The following is a 26,097-nucleotide window of genomic DNA, read 5'->3' on the forward strand; positions in this document are numbered from 1 at the left end:
ACTTCTTTGCATACTCCATGTTTCTTCATGAGTCTGCACCTTGGCTGATGCTATTCCCTCAGCATGTCAACATATCTACACACATGCACATAATCTGGTGGGATTTGGAGTGGGATTGTATTGACTTTACCAATAAATTTTAAGAGAACTGACATCTTTTCAATATTGAGCCTTTCCATAATGAACAAGATATATCCTTCCTTTATTAAGATTGCTCAGTAACGTTTCATAGTGTTCTATGTAGAATTTTTGCGCATCATTTTCTGGCACCCAGTGTTAGCCATGATTGAATTAGCTAGGGATGAGAGAAACAATGTAAAAGTTGAAATATTATGCAATTGAGAATAATTGGGATGGAAATGTTGAAATGATATGGGAACTAGAACAGTACTGCTTCGTGTTCAGAGACATATCCAGGCTTCCCTTGATAGGAGTTGCTTGCTAAGCAAAGTGTGTTTGCTCTAGCAGCCCCTAGGGTGGGCATTCTGCCTGGAGAGAGAAGGGCAATGACTCGGCTGTGTTCAAGACACCACACCATAAACAGTGGGGTTGGGGCAGAGTAAGGTAGCTTTGCAGAGCAGTAAAATTCCCTAATGTGCCACAACATAAACAGTGGGTTTGGGGTAGAGTAAGGTAGCTTTGCAGAGCAGTACAATCCCCTAATGTGCTTGATTTCCCAAGGTCTCCATCAGTACATCCCCCTGTCAATTACAACTCCAAGTAAACACAGGCCTCCTTATGATCGTATTAGCAAAGGATTGAGATATGGCTATGCCAAAGAGCAGACCCTCATGAGCATGTGAAGCAGTCTAGAGCCCTGGACAAGGAGTAGCTGACTAAAGTAACCACCCCAGCCTCTGTCTTCGTGTGCCCTGCCCACTGAGACTAGTGAAGAGGTGATCTTGCACCATGTAGCTCGAGAGAAAGCCCTCATCTGCCAGTTTGCTTTTAGTCCATGGGCCCCCGTGAACAGCTGGACTGCAAGCCATTCTTTCTCACTAACTTTATTGTGGATGAAAGGCCCTTTTGTAACCCCCTAGAGGGCTCTGAGTATAAGCAAGTAGGAGAAGTCATACCTGCTAGGGAAGTGAAATAGAGATTTATAAAATGTCTCACAGAGGTAATACTAGCTGCTAATCCTCATATATCTAAAGACTCTTATTTATAAATATTATACAAGCAAAATATCAAAAATTGAAATGTTAAAATAACTAAAAGTTCAAAGCTAAGTACTCTAAAAGAATGGCTCCCACTAACATAGAAAACATAAAGAAAACAAGAAAGGTCCTTTAAAATTATAATTGATATTCTTCAAGAGACTTGAGGGAAGAATTCATTGAGTAAAATAACAGGCCAGTATTACAGGGAAGCAATTGGAAAGTAAAAGAGAATGTTGGCCATTAACAGAGATTGTGACTATCATATGCAAATGCTTTCCGAAAATAAAGGGAAAATGCTTGCCAACTCACTATATGAGGCAAGTATTTCCCTGATACCAAAGCAGATAAAGACATGACAGGAAACGAAAACTTGACCATGTATTATCCTGCCTTAACAAAAGCAAAAATCCTTAAAAACATATTAGCAATCTGAGTCTAGCAACATATAAAATGGATTACATACTATGACCAAGTAGAATTCATCCCAGGAATTCAAGGTTGGCTTAACATCCAAAAACCAATTATATATTTGAGGGTAGCCCTAATCTGTGTGATGGAGGGCACCACAAATAGCTGCTACACTCTTGTACACCCTTTCTTAGAGCTACTGGAAAATATGCTTCATTAAAAGGAATGAATATACTAAGAAAGATAAAGTCACAGGACTGAGGGAACAAGCTTTTTTTTTTTTTTTCCCCAGAGTCTTGCTCTGTCGCCCAAGCCAGAATGCAGTGGTGCAATCTCAGCTCACTGCAATCTCTGTCTCCTGGGTTCAAGTGATTCTCATGCCTCAGCCTCCTGAGTAGCTGGGATTATAGGCATGCACCACCACCCCTGGCTAATTTTTATATATTTTTTTCTGGTAGAGATGAGGTTTCCATGTTGGCCAGGCTGGTCTCGAACTCCTGACCTCAGGTGATGCCCCCGCCTTGGCCTCCCAAAGTGTTGGGATTACAGTGAACCACTGTGCCCAGCCAAGAACAAGCAATTGAAAAGAGAAAGAAAATTAAAAAACAATCTCCAGGACAACAGTTCACAAAACAGTAGGCTTAGAGAATAACCAAAGCAGATGAAGCATTGAGATAAATTTTGAATGTAATATCTTTAATAATTTTAGGTCTAATTGATTTTTTTACTTCTTTTATCTTTTTGGTAAATATGTTTTTTTCTAGGAATTTGTTCCTTTGATCTAAGTATTCTACTTCATTGGTATAAAGTTTGTCATACTATCCTCTTATGATTTAATAAAAATGTCTGTGCATTTTTATGCACAGTGGTCTGTGCCTTTTCATTCTTAAAATCAGTTATTTGTGCCATCTCATTCTTTCATGATTATTCATTAGGAATTTCTCATTTTATTTAGTCTTCTCAAAGAAAAAATTTCAACTTTTTCATCTTCTTTATCAAATGATTTTTTAAATTTTGTCAATTTATATTATTTGTGTTTCTCTTGTACTGTGTCTTAGCCTTATTTGTTCTACTTTTTCTATCTTGTGAGATGGATGCTTCACAGCATTTTTTTTGCTTCTCCTTCCATCATATATATATGTATACAGTTAAATCTATACATTTTCCTCTAAGTATGACATTAGTTGCATTCTCCAAATTTCAATATATTTTACTACATTCAGTTCACAGTATTTTCTAATTTCCATTAGGATTCCTTTGACCTATAGATTATTTCGAAGTATATTGCTTCCAAGCATGTATAGACACATATGAGCACTTCCTAATAATATATATCCTCATTTAATTCCAGAGAACATACTCTTAATAACTGTCAGACTTGATTTATGGCAAAGAATATGATTAGTTTTGTAAATATGTGTGTCAGCTTGAAAAGAATGATTTTTCTGCACTCTAAAAGTGCAGTATTCTATAAATGTCCCCTGGTTAAATCTGCTAACCATTTGCTCAAATATTCTTCATCCTTACAGACTTTTTGTCTGCTTTTCTATCAGTTAATGACAGAGGTGTCATTCTTTTTAAGATTTGTCATATACAAATGCACACACACACAATAGACCATATTCTTTAACATAAATCAAGCCTCAATAAATTTCAAATAATTAAAATTATTTAGAGTTCATAGTATTTTCTGCAGAACTAAGTGAGAAATCAAAGATCATTATAAAATCATATATAGTCCCAACACTTTGGGAGGTCGAGGCAGGCAGATCGTTTGAGCTCAGGAGTTTGAGACTAGCCTGGGCAACATGGTGAAATCCTGTCTCTACAAAAAAATACAAAAATTCGCTGGGTGTGGTGGCATGTGTCTGTAGTCCCAGCTGCTTGGGGGGCTGAGGTAGGAAGATCCTTTGAGCAGAAGAGGTCAAGGCTTCAGTGAGCCGTGTTCACGCCACTGTACTCCAGCTTGGGTGACAAAGTGGGACCCTGTCTCAAAAAATCATATATGTACATATATATCTATAAAAACATATATACATATTATATACACACTATGTTAAATTAAGTTTTTATATCTTTATATACATAAAATAGATATGTAAAATATATCTATTTTATATCTCATATAAAATAAGTATTTTACATCTCATATAAAATAAGTATTTTACATCTTTTATATCCTTTTATAATCATGCAGAATATCTCCAGGAATTTTTAAAATTTAAATTCTATTCTATCTGATATTAACGCAGTCACCTCAGGGTTCTTCTGGTTAGTGTTTATATGGTTATATCTTTTTGTATCATTTTACTTTTAACTTTTCTGTATCTTTATGTTCTATCTTTATGTTTGTTTCTTATAAGCAGCATATAGTTGAGATATGGTTTTTATTTGATCTGATAATCTGACTTTAATTAGAATATTTAGTCTGTTACATTTAATGCAGTTGTAATAGTACTGGATTTAATCATATCATGATTTTCAGTTTGCCTTTTTTCCATTTTTCTTTGCTTTCTCTTGGCGTCTTTTGAATGATCTATTTTTTATTATTCAATTTTACTAGCTTAAAAGTCATAAACTCTTAAAACTTTTTAAAAGGGGTCAGAAAGATAAAGTGATGCATTTCCAATAGAGGTGGAATTATGCAGTGGACAGGATGGTGTCAGCACATGGGGGACACATATGAAGAAGTGGCACAGAGGAGCATGAGCATGGGGTAGCAGTATTTTGTGTAGGAGTTAGAGGTAAAGCAAAGATTATTTATAATGATATCAGGATCTCACAGAACACAACTGAAAGAATATGGAGGGGGCAGAGAAAAGGTAGGCTAATCCTCATGCAGTTAGCACAAAGAAGGGAAATACAGATGACAAAAAGACTATGTTAACGAGGAAATGCCTAGTAGGTAGAATACTAAACCTTCACTCCAAAATAATTTGATATTTTCCCAAATGTGTTTAACTCTACCCAAGAGTAAGCATAAAAAATAAATTACATCTTTTGGCTCTTTTAAGCACATATTATAATTCAGACAGTGAAATGTGAAATAGAAAATGCCAGTTATTATGAGATGAATAAAGCGAGGGAAAGGAAGGAAGGGTGGGCAAAGGAGAAAGGGAGAAAAAGAAAAAACAGAGTGGCTTTTACTCATTTGTAACGCTAGGTGGCACCAGAACACTGCTTAGAATGTAGTAAAATAAAATACATTATTGGTATTGCAAAGCAAGGATTTTAACAGGGCAAATTCAATATTGCAGAAAGCTTGTTTCCCCAAATGACAGTTCTACTTTTCACCTAATTACATTTTGTGAAGATCACCTTCATATCTTGTATGGTCAGTGTATATTGTTTGTGTGTTTTGCGTGTGACTATTATCATTTATTTTTAGGTTATTTTTCCTTAATCTTCTACACAAATTAGTGTTCCTGAATAACGGAATAGAAATAATGGAATATAAGGAATATTATGAGTTACAATTGAAGAACTTCTTCAGAAACAAAAGAGGTCTTATAACTTACCTAAACATTAAATGGATATATCATTCCCAATCCCCAAAATGACAAAAACAATGATAATAATAACATGAAGAAAGGTTCTAGGGCAATTGACTTCTGTATAGTAGAATAAATTTCTTTATGGTATAAGCATATTTTGTGTATAGCTCCTTTATTCTCATATTTGTTTTAAAAGACAAATCATAAAGCAAGAATTACAAAACTATGTTGAAGGACTTATAATGTGTAAAGATACAATTTGTATAAAAATAATAGCACAAAGGAAATGAGATAAAATGGAGTTATATTGTTAGTTTGTATATAATATTGAAATGAAGCTAATAATCTGAATTAGATTGTTTTAAGATGCTAATTGTAATCTCTAGGGCAATCACTAAAATATTAAATTTAATTTTATTTTTCTTTTATTTATTCTTTTGAGACAGGGTCTCACTCCATCACCCAGGCTGGAGTGAAGTGGTGCAATTATGGCTCATGCAGCCTTGACCTCCCAGGCTATGGTGATCCTCCCCCACTCAACCTCCCAAGTAGCTGAGACTACAGGCATGTGCTCCCACGCCCAGCTAATTTTTATAATTTTTATATTTTTTGTAGAGACAGGATCTCACTAGGTTGCCCAGACTGGTTTCAATCCCCTGGGCTCAAACGATCCACCCATCTTGGTCTCACAAAATACTGGGATTACAGGCATGAGCCATTATGCCCAGCCTAGAAACTAAATTTTAAAATACAGTAAAGGAAACACAAGAATGAACTAGAAAATATCCACTTAACAATAGAGGAGGCAGTAATGGAAGAAGAGAAAAACAAAAACACACATGACATATAAAAACAAGTATCCAAATGGCAGATGTAAATTCACCTTATCAGCAATTACACTAAATGAAAATGGGTTAAACACTAAAATCAAAAGGCAAAGTTTGCCAGGATGAATTTAAAAACATGATCAAATGGCATGATCAAATGCTAGAAAAGACACACTTTAGATTCAAGGACATAAACAGGTGGAAAGTAAAAGGGTAGAAGAAGCAAACCAAGAGAGTTAGAGTGTTTTGTGGGCAGCTATTATTATTTGTTTGTACTAATATCAGACAAAATAGACTTTGATACAACAGTTTTTACTAAGAAAAGGAAAAGTATTTTATAATGATTAAAGGGTCAGTTAAGAAGATAAAATAGTTATAAACCTCTATGCACCCAACAACAGAACCTCAAAACATAAATAACAAAAGCTGACAGAATTAAAGCGATAAGTTAATAATTCAACAACAATAGTTAGAGACTTTAATATCCTGACTTTCAATAATGGATCAAACAACTAGGCAGAAGATTAACAAGGAAAGAGAAATCTTGGGCAACAACATGTAGATATCCTGTACTGGTAGCATGGAGCCCATCTAAAATTTGGTTTGGATGTCAACACTAGTGACATCACACAAACAACACAAGGTTCTGACAAAGCTTATTACTTAATGAATCTATCTGGGGAAAGCAGGGCACGTCTTTAAGCAAGTCTGAAAAGGCTCAAAAGAGGACAGAAATATTTTTATTGGGTTGGGAAATATACATGTTAAATGGCTGAATTGTATGGCATGTGAATTATACCTCAATAAAACTGTATTCAAAAAAACAAATAAACCAAAATATATGTTTGAAGGTATCTGACCACCTTCACATGATAGTGAAGAACTATTCATTTTAGATTTTCAGATTTGATTTTCCCTTGGTGTGTTTATCAATTCTGAAGGGGGGAAATTTATTCTGAGAATGTTGTGATTAGGAAGGACACTCAGAGGGCTTCTGGAATATGATAACATTCTGTATATTTACCTGGCTCATGATTACAAGCGTATTTGTTTTATAAAAATTTATGAAGCTGTGTATATATGTTTTATGCTTTTTTCTCTACAAGTACTCTACCTTAAAATAAAATAGTGATTTTTAAAAAGATATATATTCTGGTAAAGTTATCAAAATTTGAAGATAAAGAATCTGTTGGGTAATCCAATAAAAAAATAGATAAAGAAATAAAGTTACCTATAAAAGGAAAGTGTTAGCTTGACCTCAGAATTTTCTTCAGAATTATATAATGTGAGAAGTTGATGAAATTATGGTTACAAAATCCTCTGTGAAAAATCAATGTACATATTTGCTACTTGATATACTTTGGATATTTGTTCCTTCTAAATCTCATGTTGAAATCTGATCCCCAGCGGTGGAGGTGGGCGTGGTGGGAGGTGTTTGGGTCCTGAAGGCAGATCCCTCATGAATGGCTTGGTGCCATTCTCAGAAAGAGTGAGTTCTCACTCTTAGTTCCTGGGAGAACTGATTACTAGAAATACCATTTGACCCAGCCATCCCATTACTGGGTATATACCCAAAGGAGTATAAATCATGCTGCTATAAAGACACATGCACACATATGTTTATTGCGGCACTATTCACAATAGCGAAGACTTGGGACCAACCCAAATGTCCAACAATGGTAGACTGGATTAAGAAAATGTGGCACATATACACCACGGAATACTATGCAGCCATAAAAAATGATGAGTTCATGTCCTTTGTAGGGACATGGATGAAGCTGGAAACTATCATTCTCAGCAAACTATCGCAGGGACAAAAAACCACACGCCGCATGTTCTCACTCATGGGTGGGAACTGAACAATGAGAACACATGGACACAGGAAGGGGAACATCACACAATGGGGCCTGTCATGGGGTGGGGGGACGGGGTAGGGATAGCATTAGGAGATATACCGAATGTTAAATGGGGAGTTAATGGGTGCAGCACACCAACATGGCACATGTATACATATGTAAAAAACCTGCATGTTGCACACATGTACCCTAAAACTTAAAGCATAATAAAAAATAAATAAAATAAAGAAAGACAATAACCTGGCACCTCCCTCCTCTCTCTCTTGCTCTCTCTCGCCATGTGACACACCAGCTCCCGTTTGCTTTCTGTCATGAGTGGAAGCAGCCTGAAGCCCTCCCCAGAAGCTGATGCTAGCTCCATGCCCCTTGTACAGCCAGCAGAACTGTGAGCCAAATAAACCACTTTTCTTTATAAATTACCCAGCCTCATGTATTCCTTTACAGCAACACAAAAAAACTAAGGCACTGTTATTATGGTGGATCTAAACATTTTATAAGAGATAGTGGTAGCTTCCATTGAATAATCTCTCTGTGTCTGGCACTATTATTAGCATTCCACATCTATTCACTCTTTTAGTCCACAAAACCACTTTTTGAGGAAGGTGCTATAATCATTCCCATTTTACAAGCAAAAAAACAAGCACAGAGAGGTTAAGTAAATTGTCTGTGTGCTAAGGGATTGTGGCCAGTTTCAAACCTCAGCAGAATGAGTTCAGAGCCCATGTTTCAGAGCTGCATCTGAACCATTGCATTACCTCTAAGCAAAACAGTCACTTAAGCATGAAAGCCACATAACATGTAAGAACTCAGAAGACAACATTCATGTGAGTCTTCTTGGAACAGGTTACGAAAGGATGAACTTCTGTTAACCAAGTAATGAATTGAGAAACTGACAAAAAGCCAGATGTGAGAATAGAGTCCATTTAGTATAAAGACTAAAACAGTTATGGCTTATGATTACAGAACAAAACACAAATGATACCAAATCCATACATGAAGAAATGATATAACTAACTAAAGTTATCAAAAGAAATAGGAGAAGAAGGTGGGCTTAATGGCTAACGCCTGTAATCCTAGCACTTTGGGAGGCTGAGACGGGCGGATCACTTGAGGTCAGGAGTTTGAAACCAGCCTGGCCAATGTGACAAAACCCCATCTCTTCTAAAAATACAAAAAAAGTAGCCAGGTGTGGTGGCAGATGCCTGCAATCCCAGCTACTTGGGAGGCTGAGTCAGGAGAATTGCTTGAACCCAGGAAGCGGGGGTTGCAGTGAGCTGAGATCGTGCCACTGCACTCCAGCCTGGGTGACAGAGCAAGACTCTGTTTAAAAAAAAAAAAAAGAATAGAAGAAGAGAAAAGGTAAGAAGCCCAAAAATATTTAATTCTGACACACCAAATAATAGATGTATAAAGATATTTAGTGGTATAAGAGTAAATCTTAAGAAACATAAACTTATCAGATAAAGCTGGGTGGTAGAGGAGAAGAAAAGAAAAAGAAGTGAAAATAAACTATTTTTAACCCTGTTTATAGTAAGAAATCAATAGAGAACATCTAAAAATTAAATTAACATGTTAAATTTAAAAAGATAACTCTAAAGCCAAAAACTATAATCCTTCCAAATTTTCAGAAGCTGCATAAACAAAATAATAAAAAAACACAAACTACATAGTGAAAGGTATTTTTTAAAGTAAAGAAACAAGTGAAACACAAAATGTGATATAAAATGACACAAAATATGTTGGTAATATCTATAAGTGTAAATGGCTTTAACTTACTTATTAAAGGACAAAAAGAATCCAAATGAATCTTAGAGAAAATCCAAGCATTGGTTATTTATAGGAGATATACCTATGAAAGAGTGTCTCAGAAAAACTGAAAGTAATAAAAATAGGCAAAAGCTCCTCAGACAAACGGGGAAAAAACGGTGAGTGGGTGCGTGATAAGGGAAGCTCAAAATCTTGTCATTAAATAAAATTAATGAAATAAAATTATTAAATGAGATAATCTTCATAAAGAAAGAAATTCACAATACAAAATTTGAAGTTATGAATATCCATGATCAAAATAAGAGAGCACCAACATTTATCAGTTTAAAAATTTGGAATATGGCCAGGCGCAGTGGCTCATGCCTATAATCCCATCGTTTTGGGAGGCCAAGGCGGGTGGATCATTTGAGGTCAGGAGTTCAAGACCAGCCTGATCAACATGATGAAACCCCATCTCTACTAAAATACAAAAATCAGCCAGGTGTGGTGGTGGGCTCCTGTAATCTCAGCTACTCTGGAGGCTGAGGCAGGGGAATCCCTTGAACCCAGGAGGCAGAGGATGCAGTGAGCCAAGATCATGCCAGTATACTCCAGCCTGGGCAACAGAATGAGACTCCCTCAAAAAAATAAAATAAAATAAATAATAATAAAATTTTAAAATATATACAAAACTTAATTTGGCCAGGTACAGTGGCTCATGCCTGTAATCCTGGCACTTTGGGAGGCCGAGGAGGGCGGATCCCCTGAGGTCAGGAGTTCATGACCAGCCTGGCCAACATGATGAAACCCCGTTTCTACTAAAAATACAGAAATTAGCCAGGCATGGTGGCAGGCGCCTGTAGTCCCAGCTACTCAGGAGGCTGGAGTGAGAGAATCGCTTGGGCCTCGGAGGCGGTGGTTGCAGTGAGCTGAGATTGCACCACTGCACTCCAGCCTAGGTGACAGAGTGAGACCCTGTCTCGAAATTAAAAAAATAATAAAAATAATAAAAATTTTTGGAATAAATAAGAAACAACCAAAAGAAGGATTCAATTCTCCTTTTTCTGCCCATTATACTTCAAATAAATAATAAAGCTATTAATAATTCCTAAATAACATAATTGATATGTGTATGTCAACTATGAACTCTGTTTATATAGAATATACCATCATTTCAAACATTCTCAGAGCACTCACAGAATCTGAGTCTATATTCATAAAAAAAACTCAGTGAACTCACAAGAGGAAAAACAATACAAACAGTATTTTCTGATCATAATTTAATAAAAGTAGAGGCTAATAGCCAACTAGGAAATAAACCAATATCTATCATCTAGAATTTTTAAAAAATTTTGCTCAAAACCTGTTGGTTCAAAAAATAAAGATCAAAATAATGAAATGCCTAATGTATCTTATTGAAAATTGATAGTATATCACTACCAATAGGATCCAAAAAGGGAAAAAATATTAGCACTCAAAGGAAAATATACAGACCCAAATAATTATGCTATCAAAAATGTGTAGAGGAGACCACTGGTTGTCTACCGGAAACCACTGTCCCCTTCTTGAAGAATAATGCAGACCACATTTCCCAGAACATCTTTTGGGGAGTTGCGGCTATGCAACTGAGTTCTGGAACAGTAGTGGGAGAGATGTGTGTATTCTATCAGGCCCAGCACATTCAGCTTCCTGGATGTTCTTCCAGGTCCTTCTGCTGGCTGGGTGCTCATGACAGTAAAGTTGCTGTGAGGTGTCTCTGTCCATGTGTATTGCTGTAAAGGAATACCTGAGGCTGGGTCATTCATAAAGAAAAGAGGTTTATTTGGCTCATGATTCTGCAGGCTGAACAAGAAGCATGGCGTCAGTATTTCCTTCTGGTGAGGGCCTCAGGCTGCTTCCACTCATGGTGGAAGGCAAAGGGGAGCTGGTGTGTGCAGGTCACATGGCAGGAGAGAAGGCAAAAGACAGAGGAGGGAGATCCCTGGCTCTTTTTAACAATCAGCTCTCCTGGAAACTAATATAGTGAGAACTCACTCATTACCACAAGTAGGGCACCAGGCTGTTCACCAGGGATCTGCCCTTATGACCCAAATATCTCTGACATTGGGATCAACTTTCAAAATGAGACTTGGTGAAGCCAAACACACATATCCAAACCATAGCAGGAAGCCGCAAGTTATGCTCAGCCTGGGTCTCTGACTATGAGGAGAACATCCACACGGCTGAACTGAGTTCCTGCCCAAGTGTTCTAATAAGCAAGATAACATTTTTCATTGTGTTAAGCAACTAAATTGTAGGGATTTGTTTGTTACCATAGTATTACCTACCATAACTAACACAGAAGCTATTACCTGGAAATAGTGTACTAATATAATACAACCTAAAAGAGCCAACATTGCCTGAGCAGTTGTTTAACAACTGAGGAACAAGGAGTCATGGCAGCCTGCCCGGAGAGATGGAGACCCAAGTTATGAGGTGATCAAAGACTTTGCAAAACTCACCTTCAGGAATCTGAAGGACTCACCAACAACTATCAGGCCCATGGCTCCAGAGGGGGGAAAATGTTTGTTTATATGTGTTGCCGGTTCTTGGCTCCATTTTGCAAATTATAAGAAGAAGAAAGACTTAAAGTTTCAAAGCAGAACACCAAAGCCTTGAATAACTTCAGTATAGAAAAACTGAGTAATACGCACAAATATCTGCTTCTTACGTGGAAATAAATTACAATAGAAATAAATTAATTTTTACTGCATTAAGTCACCAAAATTTGGGGGATCCATTTGTTACTGCAGCTTAGCCTATCCTAATTAATACAAGAAACAATAAAAATAAACAAATTAGACACTGAAATCAAGAATTAAGAAAAATAATAACAACAAACCCAGAGAAGGCAGATGGAATGTATTGATAACTATAATTGCAGTAGAAAATACAAAAACAAATAGAACTTAAAAATAATTACAGCCGGGTGTAATGGCTCATGCCTGTAATCCCAACACTTTGGGAGGCTGAGGCGGGCAGATCACCTGAGGCCTGAAGTCAGGAGTTCAAGACCAGCCTAGGCAAGATGGTGAAACCCCCGTCTCTACTAAATGTACAAAAATAAGCCAGGTGTGGTGGCGGGCGCCTATAGTCCCAGCTACTTGAGAGGCTGAGGCAGGGAGAATTGCTTGAACCCAGGAGGCGGAGGTTGCAGTGAGCCGAGACTGCACCACTGCACTCCAGCCTGGGCTACAGAGCAAAACTCTGTCTCAAAATAACGATAATAATAATAATTACGAAGCTGGTGGGGGTGGGCATAGGAAACAATAAAATAGATAAATTAATAGCCAACTTAAGCAGAAACAAAGAGCAAAGGACAAATAGGCACAAAGGAAATGAAAAGGAGAAAACAAACAGAAAAAGAAGAAATATAAACATCATAAGAGAATACTTTGCTTTTGAGTATTCAAATAAATGTAGAATCTGGATATAATTGGATAATTATCTAGAAAAATATACATTGTCAAATCATACCCCAGAAGATACTGAAAGTCTTTATTTATTGAAATAAGAGAAAAATGATCTATAGAAGAAATAGAGAATATTATTACAAAACTATAATTTCAAGAAGCACCAGGCCCAAGTTATTTCACAGCAGATTTTTACATCAACTTTTATGAAATAGGTAATTCCAATGTAACTTAAGCTATTTCAGAACCTAAACAAGAGGAAAAATCCTTCCAAATTCTCTGTATGAAGGTAGCATAAAACATTCCAAAAATTCAATAAAAATCCATAACTACACTCAATCACAATTACAAATGATGATGAAAAAATCCAAATTAGGTATTAGAAACAAATGTAGCAACACATAAAACTCCAAAGAGAGTTCATTCCCAGAGTACAAGGATGGTCAATATGTAAAGGATGCCTAGTAAAATGGGGACATTTTGGATGTCCATTAGTAAGACTATTATTTGTATTGTTCTGGGCCATCGGTCAATGGACTAGAAAAAAATTCATATGAAGAAAACCTTAAAATGTAACTGAAAGAAACAAAAAAGACTAAGCAAATGGAAAGGCATAGACACCGTGTACCCAGAAGATTCAGTGTCATAAATATACTAACTCTTGCTAAACTGACTTGTATCTCTAACATTATCTCAATTTTGAAAACCCAAAGGAAGAAACTAAAATTACACATCACAACACGGATGGATCTTAGAAATAAAATGTTGATCTCAATAAGCTCAAAGGAGTATATGATTCCGTTTATATGAAATTAGAAAACAGGCAAACCTAATTTGCTATGACAGGCCAGCAATTAGAAGGAAGCACAGGGAGTTTCTGGGCTTCTGGCAATGCTCCACTCCTTGATCTGTGAACTGCTCACATGCATGAGTGTAGTTTGTATTTCAGTATGAATGAATAAGCAAAGAAGAATTGCCAGGAAAATTCTAGAAAAAAGTATTAGCGAAGATTAGTCCTAGCAGACACTATAATATTGTGGCATGGGGGGATAGGTAGACAGACTTATCAGTGAGACGGAACAGAGAACCAGGAAGTGGTATGGAATAGAAGAAAACCTATGGAAAATAATTTTCAGTAAATGGGAAAGACTATTTGTACTATGACTTAGAAACCATAAAGGAACAGATTCAACAACAGATTCAACTATACAGAAGTAAAAGCAAGAAAACAAGCAAGCAAAACAGAAAGAGAGAAAGTGGGGAGGAAATGAGGAAAGAAAGAAAAAAAAATCTAGACAAATCAGGAAAAATATGTGAACCTCATGACCAAGACATATAAAGTTATTTAGTATACACAGACCTCAACATCAGTAAGAAAAACATCAGTAAGAAAAGACCAACCAAAAATGGACAAAGAGAAATAACAGATAGTTCGCAGTAAGGGTAATTAAATGACCCAAACATAGGAAAAAATGTGCAATCTCACTCACAATAAGCAACACACTTTACAACTATGGGAGACCAGCTGCCACTATCAGACTGGGAAAACACAAACTGTTGCTGTGTTGAGAAAGGTGCTGGTGGGAGTGTAAAGTGTCCCACCTCGTGTGGAGGCCCATTTAGCCACATCTGTCAAAATTACAAATGCATGTGCCCTTTGACTCGGTAATCCCATTCACAGGAATTTAACCTACTTGTATGCAGGCACTTGTGCAAATGGCAAATTTTGAAGATATTTGCTGCAGGGCTGTATGTGATAACAGAAAATTGAAAGTAACCTAAATTTCCATCAAAGGCGGTTATTAAAGAAACGATTATGGGGCAGACAGTGAGTACTATGGAAAAGTTAAAGACAATGAGGCAGCTTTTAATGTCCTGCCTTTAAATTTATATGATACATATATATTTAGAGAGAGAGAGACAGAGAGAGAGAGAGAGAGAGAGAGATGCATACATCTATCTCTGGATGTATTGTGTACATCTATTTCTGGAAAGATACAAATTAAATTCTTAAGCAAGAAAATGGATGGCTGGGGAGTAAAGAGTGTGGGGGAGAATTTTAACTTTTCAAATTATCCTTTTGTGTATATGACCTTTTCAAAATGTGTATTTTATTTCATTTTATTTAAAGATATGTATATAAAAATAATTAGAGACCACACATACAATTTTTTCTAGGTTACTTCTAGGTGGAAAACATTTAAAAAGATGGAGGCAACTAATCAAGAGAATAATTAACAGCTAAGAGAATATTAACTTTGCTTTCAAAAGTAGGGTTAGAATCCATCTAAGTAGGAAAAATAAAGTTTTCAGTACCAAAGTTAATATGAAGGAGAATCAATATTCTGTATAAATGGAAGCTGTGGCTCAAAACCATAATTTGTCAATATTTTTTCAAGATGTTTAATTTGAAATCTTTGCGTTAGGCTGGGTTTTTTTTTAAAGATATTCTTACGTTATTACAGAAAACCAGTTTGTCCAAGATAATTTTCAGGTAAGGAAATACCCCTGAAAGGGATACTTACTGGAAACTTTCACTCATTGAACCCTCACCTTTATCAAGTGACATTGTAAAAGATTAGGAAGACTTCAAATGACCCTGGGATTAAGTAGCAACCACAAATAATACTTCACATTTATATGGCACATTACACTTTTCAAATTACTTCACATTCACCAGTGCCTTCAGGATAACAAAGACGACCTTATAGGGTAACAACAACATCCATAAATTCAAGAAGGCCACATCGTAATGCAGATTCTATGTCTTTGGGCACTGAAAATTCTTACAGAGAATAAGGTTAGATAAAGCAGCATCGGGAATGGATTCAATCGGAGCAGTCATAACTGGTATGTTCGGCATTCATGTATAAGAGAAGAAAAAGTCAGATAAGTTAAGAGTGCTTTAGAAATGTCAGAAAATATTTTAAAATACTGCAGAAAAAACAGAGATTATTTCATGAAAGAAACTAGAACTACATAGACTGTGCTAAATTAACGTATGCTTCATGCAGTAACAAAATAAATGATTGGATTTATTTAGTCTTTCTTTTCTGAGAATTTCAAAAGAGCTGTTCAATTTTATCATCTCATTACTTCTCATTGTAGTCATTATATAGTATTCTTAAAGGGGTATGTTAATATTAGTCTAATTTTATATGTGGATGAAAAATTTGGAGAACTGAATAAAATCTCGAGGTCTCTAAAATGGTCAGTGGTGTAAGTTCAACTTTTAATGAATGTCACAGTCCACTTTAAGGAAGTTACACCTCCCAAAAATAGACTTGATATGCAGAAAACCATCATTTTCATAGAACAAATAAGATATAAGGCACTACAGAGTAAATTTGTGCAGGGAAGGAAAGTTAACTCACAAAAACAGGTAGTATGACCAACTTTTGGCATTTAAAAAACAAACAAAGCAAGTATAAACCAATTTCTCTATGATTTATTCTCTGTGACCTTAGAAGGATGACTAACCTTTTTAAAAAAAAAAAAAAATCTTTGTCCCCTGTGTCCTTTGTTTAATATTTCTAGCAGGTTATGAAGAATTAGTCATTATGTTTGAAAAGAGTCCAATGAATTGTAAATACAATAAAACCAATTTTCATCAGACAAATATGCAAAAACAGCAACTCAGGGTAAATGGCAGCCTTCCTATCTCAGGTCCAAGGTCATGAGCTTGATAGTTTACTTCAGAAAGGATATCTTCCAGGGTTTACAAAAGACCTGGGCTTTCTGGAACCACTCAGGTTTTTACATTGTTGCATCATTGAATGAAGTAGCTCATTGTCCATTTCAGCGGCCCTTGCTATAATCTGTAACTTTAAGCATGAACAGGCAGGGCTCCAGTCCTGTCCACTGATTAAAGTTACAGAAATTCTAAAAATCACAATTACTCTGTCTAAAGCTGAAAGGCAGCTGAAGCTGTGAGAATAAAGAGTAACCTAACACAGGCTGAATTCAAAGCTTTGACACTAACAACAGATGCCAATAAATGTTAACTTATTACTGTTGCTGTATCATCACCACCATCAGCATTGTTGTCATTATTCTTACTTGTTTAACTGCACCTTTTTTTTTTTACTTGTTTGTTTTAACTTGTCACTAAACTGAAGCTCAAGACCCCACATCTTTAAACGCATGAAAATGAACCAGAGAAGCAGATTCAAGGGAAAAAGGCTAATTTACAAGCTCACAAGATCTTCAAAAAGAACTTCATGCTACTTTTTACTAACACCTCCTTCATTTATAATTACTCAGCTGTAATACTGACGTAATGAACTGGGCCTTCAGAGAATGTGAAAGTCGAAACACTCCCTCGTAGTATTTGCTCACTTAAACTTTCTCCGATTTAGTTGCTTGCCAAACCCCTCCTGTCCCTCAAGTCTTTGCTCAAATCTTATCTTCTCAATGAGGCTACTCTGTCCTCCCTACTGAATACCAGGTCAACCCCCTCCCCATTCCTGGCTCATCTTACCCATCTTTTCTTACAATCCTTTTAATTTTTATACAGAAGTTATCAAATTCTAACATACTACATAATTTACTTATTCATCCTGTCTATTCTTCATCTAATCCTGCTAAAATATAAGCTCCATGGTAACAGGCAACTTTGTTTTATTCACCATTATATTCCAAATAACTAGATTAATGCTTGACGTTCACAAAAATAGGTATCAAATGATGAACCTATTCTTTCTGTATATTCTGTCCAATCTCTGTTACAAACCAAGTGAATATACTTATTACTTGGGTTTATTGCAGCATTGTTCATGATGAGTAAGTCAGAATACTGGTGACAACAGGGCTGGACGCAAAGGCTCAAACCTGTAATCCCAGCACTTTGGGAGGCTGAGGCAGGCGAATCACCTGAGGTCAGGAGTTCAAGACCAGCCTGGCCAACATGGTGAAACCCTGTTTCTACTAAAAATACAAAAATTAGCTGGGCGTGGTGGTGGGTGCCTGTAATCCCAGCTACTCTGGAGGCTGAGGCAGGAGAATTTCTTGAACCTGGGAGGCAAAGGTTGCAGTGAGCGGAGATTGTGCCACTGCACTCCAGCCTGGGCAACAGTGTGAGACTCCGTCTCAAAAACAAACAAACAAAACAAACAAAAAAACTGATGACAACAGGATAAAAGTTACAATTAATCTCATATATTTATAATTTGGTTTGCTCAGAAAGCATTGTTGTTTTTAGATGTGATATACTCGAGAGTCTTGGAAGTTACTAGTCCAACTTTTAATTCTGACTATCCTAAGGAAAATGTTTAAATTTTTTTGGCACAGTGGAATTGATCTTTGGTGTAGGAAAATATACCAAATGCGGGGCGTGGGGAGAAGGGATAAAAATGCCTTCTATTGAATTTTCTGTTTTAATAAGTCCTTCATAAACTACCTAATATTAAAATAACAGCTAATATGTATTAGCACTAGTTAAATGCTATGCTTTAATGCATTAGCTCAGTGAATCCTCAAAACAACACCACAGGGCAGATACTATTATTCCACCATTTTACAAAGGGGAATAAAGACGAGGTTTCAAGCAACAAAGGCGAAGCCAGGATTGGAGTCCACGTCTTCCTGTATATGCTTGCTGTTAATCGCAGTGTTATATTCCCTTGTATTGCTCAGCAATTGATGGTGGGTTACACCAAATTATACCACCCAGGTAAAGCACACACACATACACACTTGCCCTATATCCCAAATGTAATCCAAGATAAGTATGACAGGTGGCATTTCCAAAGTTTCAGGATACCAATCCAGATGCTTTTTATCTCAAGATGTTTGGCATGGGGCCTGATATGGGCAATCCTATTGAGCTATTAATAATCTCTAAAATTGTGTGTTTTACATCTAGAAATGGAAAGCTTTGGGGAAAAATAACTAAAAGTTGGGGGAAACATTTTATATCCCAAAAAGTTTTCCATTTTTTAAAGAATTCACATACAGTTTTTGAGGGAATATTTTTCCTCACCCCTCCCTCTAACCGCTGCAGAGTTTTTCAGCTCTCCTCATATCCAGATATCTCAGACCATTTTTAAGGTCTTTCTATTCTGATTTCCTTTCTCAGCTCCTTCCAAGAAAATATCCTTTTCTCTAGTTGAGTGACCTCAATGGCTGGTGAACCCATAATCATTGTTCTGTGTCTCTATGAATAGTTTCTTCCTCCATCTCTTCATGACCGCATCACTCCCCCACCATCTCTTTTCTTTTTGTTTTGTTTTTTTTGAGACAGAGTCTCACTCTTGCCCAGGCTGGAGTGCAGTAGTGCGATCTCAGCTCACTGCAGCCTCCGCCCCCGCCCAGGTTCAAGCAATTCTCCTGCTTCATCCTCCTGAGCATCTGAGATTACAGGTGTCTGCCATCATGCCTGGCTAAATTTTGTATTTTTAGTAGAGATGGGGTTTCACTATGTTGGCCAGACTGGTCTCAAACTCCCAACCTCAAGTGATGATCTGTCCACCTCAACCTCCCAAAGTGCTGGGATTATAGGCGTGAGCCACTGCGCCCAGCCATTCCCATCCCTTTTCACTTACCTACTCCTACCCACCCAGAAAGTCCCCACTTATGTTTCATCTGCAAGACTCTCTCATACTGAGGGTGACCAGCCATCCCAAGACTTCAGCACTGAATGTCCTGTGACCAGGAATCCAGGACATTTGGTCACCTCACACAACCCTCCTCACTGATACCCACCGTCTTTCAGTTGCCCCACAACTCCATCCATTCCACAAAGCCTGTCCTTCTCTTGGGTTGCTGTCTCCTTATACTGGTTTATCTCAACTCTGTAAGACCCTCGATGGCAAGGACAACCTCTGGATTAATGTCTACCATCTCCACTTCCTCATCCCTCATTTTTTCCCTGTAAACCACACCCCCCCGCCGCCATTTTGTACTACTGATGCTAAATTTTTAAATGTCAGAGGTTTCTTCACCAGCAATTTTCGTGGCACCTTTGTCCTCTTCTTCCTCTCTAGGGTCATGACTGCTCTTGCAGGTAGATTAGATCTCCTATGAAAGGGATTATCTTTTCTGGTATTAGCTACTGAGGCTCCTTTCAGACAGGAAACTGAAGTCAAAGCAGGTGCAAGAGGAGAGAAAAAGCATAAGCACACTCTGAGTTTATGGTCCTCAGGTCTAAGTGGAAGCCCAAGAGAGAAAGCCAGGTGTTCTGGGTTAATGTGAGGGCTGAATTCCATTTTGTAGTCTCATTTGCCGTTAGTAACATCTTGCTTAAATGACCCAGCTTTGTCTGTACTGCCCGTGTTATCACAAGGTATTGAACAAAGGGTCTTATGCCCTCACTTGAACAAGTGCTTTATCGGCAGAGTTTATTTCCCTTTGCGGACAATTCTCAAATTTTTTTGATCTCAGGATCTCTTAATGTGCTTAAAAATTATTAAAAACCTCAAAGAGCTTTTGTGTATGTGCTTCATAACTATCAATCATTTCTGTATTGGAAATTAAAACAGAGATGTGTAAAATATTTATTTATAGCTTTTTTTTAAAGATAACATTAATAATTCCATTACGTGGTAAAATTAAATACATTTTTAGAAATAATTCATTTTCCCCAAACTAAAACATACAGGTAAGTTGACTGGTATTGTTTCATATGTTTATAAATTTCTTTTATGCCTGGGTTAATAGAAGACAGCTGCATTGTATTATGTTTCTGCATTCAACATGTTGCAATATATTGTCCTGGCTGAAGTATATGGAGAAATTCTGGCCTCACAAAGATATGTATCTGCAAAAGGCAAAGCACTTTTTTAACTTTTTGTTTGGATGGAGTTGTAGATTTACATGCAATTGTAAGAAATAATACAGAGGAATCCTAAAACCCTTCACCTGATTTTCTCCAATGGAATTATGCATGATTATTATGCAATAATCATGCATAATTACCGTACAATATCACAACTAAGAAGTCAACATTGATAAAATCCAATGACTTTATTCAGATTTCACCAGTCCTACATACATTCGTGTGTATGTGTGTGTGTATTTAGTTCTATGTGATTTTATCACATATGCAGATTTATGTAACCATCATCACAGTCAAGACACAGTACAGTTCTATCCCACAGGTCTCTCATGTTACTGTTTTTATACCTGTTCCCTTTCCTCCCTTTCTCCTTCCCCACCTCTCTAACTCTTGATAACCACTAATCTTTTCTAAGGCAGATGTATCTTTAATAGCCTTTTCAGGTAACCATGGATATTCTTTGATACCATACTAAAGCTAAAAAAGTAGTAGTCGCTTAAAGATTAGTTGCAGTGTGGAATGTGAAACCATTGTTAATGAACTTTAATACACTTCGAATGGATCTTTTTGCACACTTTGGAGATATCAAAATGACATTGGTCTTTTGGAAGATATTGGTTCTCTGAGCTATTTAGATTTTCCAAATGTTGCCACATCTCATTATCCAATATCAAAAATCTCATTAATTGATATCACTACCAATCTTATCAGGAAAGTCTTTTAAGTATTTGAAAAGTTGTTGAACTCACATTAGCAGCTAAAAGCTTTCTAAAATCCTGGTTGTTGCTTGGAAGCTCAAATTTTAACACTGGTAACAAATACTGCCAGTGGTTTTCCATGGAATAAGAGATTCACTTTGTTAATTTTCAAGAAAATGTCTTTTTTTTTTTTTTCTTTTTGAGACAGAGTCTTGCTCTGTCACCAGGCTGGAGTGCAGTGGTGCGATCTCTGCTCACTGCAAGCTCCGCCTCCCCGGTTCATGCCATTCTCCTGCCTCAGCCTCCCGAGTAGCTGGGACTATAGGTGAAATGTCTTCTTAATATCCAAGTCTGAATAATTATAATTTGTCTATCAATCATTCTTTCAAGTAAAAATGGTGTTCCATTAAAAAAAGCAGGTGAGATCAATGTACAACTCAAAGAATCACCCAAGTGCTTTTTCTTTCTTTCTATTTTATTTTTTTTGAGACAGCGTCTTGCTCTGTCACCCAGGCTGGAGTGCAGTGACGTGATCTCAGCCCATTGCAACCTCTGCCTCCCAGGCTCAAGTGATTCTCCTGCCTCAGCCTCCTGAGTAGCTGGGATTACAGGCGGGAGCCACCATGCCTGCCTAATTTTTGTATTTTTAGTAGAGATGGGCTTTCACCATTTTGGCCAGGCTGGTCTCGAACTCCTGACCTCAAGTGATCCGCCCACCTCGGCCTCCCAAAGTGCTGGGATTATAGGCATGAGCCACCACACCCAGTCAAGTGCTTTTTCTTTAAAATGTCATCATACTTGGGTGTGCAGAAATGCTTTATATGCATTTTTCATTTTGTCATATAGAATATTAATCACCTGTACTGAAGATTTGAAAGTAAATAAAATCACTATTTTTTACTGCTTTGTCAGGGACATTTTAAAGTGAACCTGGCATTTTTCTTATACTGCATGTGCGTGACACTGAAGAATACTACAGTTTGAAGCCACTGCCTTGGTTTGTGCAACTCATCCTTGCTTTTTGCATCATCAGTGCAAATGTCAACAGAGTGAATGAAAGCAAATAACATTTTCCTAGAATTAGGAAAACAGTTTTGACCTTGTAGACCCCCTGAAAAGATCTCAGGGGTCTCTCAGGGGCCTCGGACCACACTGAGAACTGCTGAGCTAAGATAATAAGCGAAGTAGTAATTAGTTAAAGATTCCCAAACAGAAGGTGGTTCTTAACGGTTATTCTTCTTTCAAGACCAGCATTGGAGAATCCAAATACATATATAAAGAGAGCAACCCCATACAGCCATTCCTTCTTTCCTGAACACTAACTTTTTGTCCTCTTTGTCTAATTCTTTTAAACCCTTTCCTTTTCTCATTCTTGCCACCATCTGTTTAAATACACATTTGCCACCCAATTTCTGTCTTAGCTCTCTGATCTTGTGTTGTGATAGATGTCCTTGGTGGATTGTGCTGAGCTCGAAAGAGCAGATGTGGTTACAGTACATGCCTATGAGTAGGGCACGACACCAGTGCTTTTCTCCAAATGTCAGATTCGGGGGGTTAAAAATGGCATTGAAGCAACAAATGATACATTTTAGGATAATCAAGCACAAGACAGACTCTCATCTGGGACAGTTTCCTGCTCGGAGGTACCAGATGGGGAACAGGTCCCAGAGAATCACACTGGTCCGTGATCAAGGAGGAGGAATCTGAGTTGTGGTGTGGAGGGTTATAGACACTTGGCACTCCTCTTAGTACCAGGCGTGCGACTCAAAAGAGGGGTGAAGTCTACCTAAGCTAGAAGATTCTGCAGACTAGATTCCTCTGGAACTTGATGAGATTTGTTTTGGCAGGCAGCAGAAGGGCACAGCACAAAGAGTCAGCCAGCATGAATGAAACGGATATAGTTTTAGATGGACATCCTAAGTCAAAGGCACCCCCACCCTGCCCCAGCAGTTCCCCACCCTCGATCTCTGCATGACCCAAGAGGGCAGTTTGCTTCAGTACCTGACATGCTGCTTAGGACACTTCTTCTAAAATGTGATTTCCTCTACGCTTCTACGCCTTTCTGAGTTACTGGTTCTCTCCCATTCCATCTTTAGAATAAGTTGCCTCAGAGCAACACACCAATAAATTACCTTTTCTCTAAAACAATATTCTAGGTCATTTCACATCATTACTATCCACCTAGTTGCCCAAGCTCAAAGCCTGGGAAGAAGTATCTTGAACACTTCCATAAACATCCACAATTCTAAAACCCAAGAAGCTCTGAAAATAAAAACTTGTTTTTGGAAGGTGGCACCAAAACTCATTTGGCATCAAAACTTGACTTGAAATGACATAAGGCTGTTTCTGGTGTTGATTTATCCCACTTGCTGAGAATATTCTTACATTTTAGGACAGAAATATTAATGTGTTTGATTATAGGGTGCTGCCTCATACCCCACTGGGGAAAGTCATAATGTTTATTTGTGTACTATCATACTAAAGTCCCCCAAATTCTAAAATCATCAGATGCTCAAGTCCCATATGTAAACTGGTATAGTATTTTCATATAACCTATGCACATCCTCCTGTATACAGGCATGCTTCAAATTATCGTGGTTTGCAGATACTGCATTTTTTACAAATTGAAGGTGTGTGGCAACACTCCAAGAGCAAGTCTCTTGGCGCCATCTTTTCCAACAGCATTTGCTCACTTTGTGTCTCTGTATCACATTTGGCAATTATCACAATATTTCAAACTATCTCATTACTACTATATGTGTTATGGTGATCTGTGATCAGTGATCTTTGATGTTACTAATTGTCATTGTTTTGGAGCACCACAAACCACACCTATATCGGACAGTGGACTTAATAAATGTGATAAATGGCTGGCTCCACTGACTGGCTATTCCCTGTCCCTTTCCCTTCTCCTCAGGCCTCCCTATTCTGAGACAGGACGATATTGAAATTAGGCCAATTAATAACTATACAATGACCTCTAAATGTTCAAGTGAAAGGAAAAGTCATACTTATCTCACTTTAAAGCAAAAGCTAGAAATGATTAAGCTTAGTGAGGAAGGCATGTGAAAAGCCAAGATAGGCTGAAAGCTAAGCCTCTTGCACCAGTTACCCAAGTCATGAATGCAAAAGTTCTTGAAGGAAATTAAAAGTGCTACTCCAATAAACACATGAATGATAAGAAAGACAAACAAGCTTATTGCTGATATGAAGAAAATTTTAGCAGTCTGGATAGAAGATCAAGCCAGCTATAACATTCCCTTAAGCCAAAGCCTAATCCAAAGCAAGGCCTTAACTCTCTTCAATTTTAGAAAGGCTGAGAGAGGTGAGAAAGTTGGAAAGCTAGTAGAGGTTGGCTTATCAGGTTTAAGGAAAGAAGTCGTCTCAATGTAAAAGTGCACGGTGAAGCAGCAAGTGCTAATGTAGAAGCTACAACTAGTTATCCAGAACATCTAGCTAAGATAATTGATGAAGGTGGATACACTAAACAATAGATTTTCAATGTAGACAAAACATTCTTCTATTGGAAGAAGATGCCATCTAGGACTTTCATAACTAGAGAGGAGAAGTCCAGACCCGGCTTTAAAGGACAGGCTGACTCTCTTGTTAAGGACTAATGCAGCCAGTAACTAAGTTGAAACCAATGTTCATTTACCATTCTGAAAATCCTAGGGCCCTTAAGAATTATGCTAAATCTACTCTGCTTGTGCCATATCAATGGCACAACAAAGCCTGGATGACAGCACATCTGTTTACAGAATGGTTTACTGAAAATTTATTTATTTATTTATTTTTTGAGATGGAGTCTTGCTCTGTTGCCCATGCTGGAGTGCACTGGCATGAGCTCGGCTCACTGCAACCTCCACCTCCCGGGTTCAAGCCATTCTCCTGACTCAGCCTCCAGAGTAGCTGGGATTACAGGTGTGCACCACCACACCTGGCCAATTTTTGTATTTTTAGTAGAGATTGTTGGCCAGGCTGGTCTAAACTCCTGACCTCAGGTGATCTGCCCACCTCGGCCTCCCAAACAGGTGTAAGCCACCACGCCCAGCCAGTTTATTGAATATTTTAAGCCCACTGTTAAGACCTATTGCTCAGAAAAAAATGATTCTTTTCAAAATATTACTACACATTGACAATGCATCTGGTCACTCAAGAGCTCTGATAGAGATGTACAAGGAGATGAATGTTGTTTCCATGCCTGCTAACACAACACCCGTTCAGTAACCCATGGATTGCAAAGTCACTTTGACTTTTAAGTCTTATTATTTAAGAAATACATTTTGTAAGGCCATAGGTGCCAAAGATAGCAATTCTTCTGCTACAAGATATGGGCAAGGTAAATAGGATTCACCATTCTAGATGCCATTGAAAACACTCATAATTCATGGGAGGAGGTCAAAATATCAACATTAACAGGAGTTTGGAAGAAGTTGATTCTAACCCTCATGAATGACTGAGAAGTTCACGACTTCAGTGGAGAAAGGAACTGCAGATGTGGTGAAAATAGCAAGAGAACTGGAATTAGAAGTGGAGACTGAGGCCGGGGCACGATGGCTCACGCCTGTAATCCCAGCACTTTGGGAGGCCGAGGCGGGCAGATCACGAGGTCAGGAGATTGAGACCATCCTGGCTAACACGGTGAAACCCTGTCTCTACTAAAAATACCAAAAAAAAAAAAA

General features: G+C 37.5%; 1 protein-coding gene across 1 annotated transcript in view; it reads right to left on the minus strand.

Moving 5' to 3' along the window:
• PCNX2 (pecanex 2) overlaps nt 1–26,097 on the minus strand; it is a 351,803-nt gene that overhangs the window by 323,912 nt on the left and 1,794 nt on the right. The window lies entirely within an intron of this gene.

The sequence above is a fragment of the Hylobates moloch genome, unplaced genomic scaffold (genome assembly GCF_009828535.3).
Source record: "Hylobates moloch isolate HMO894 unplaced genomic scaffold, HMol_V3 SCAFFOLD_18, whole genome shotgun sequence".
NCBI lineage: Eukaryota > Metazoa > Chordata > Mammalia > Primates > Hylobatidae > Hylobates > Hylobates moloch.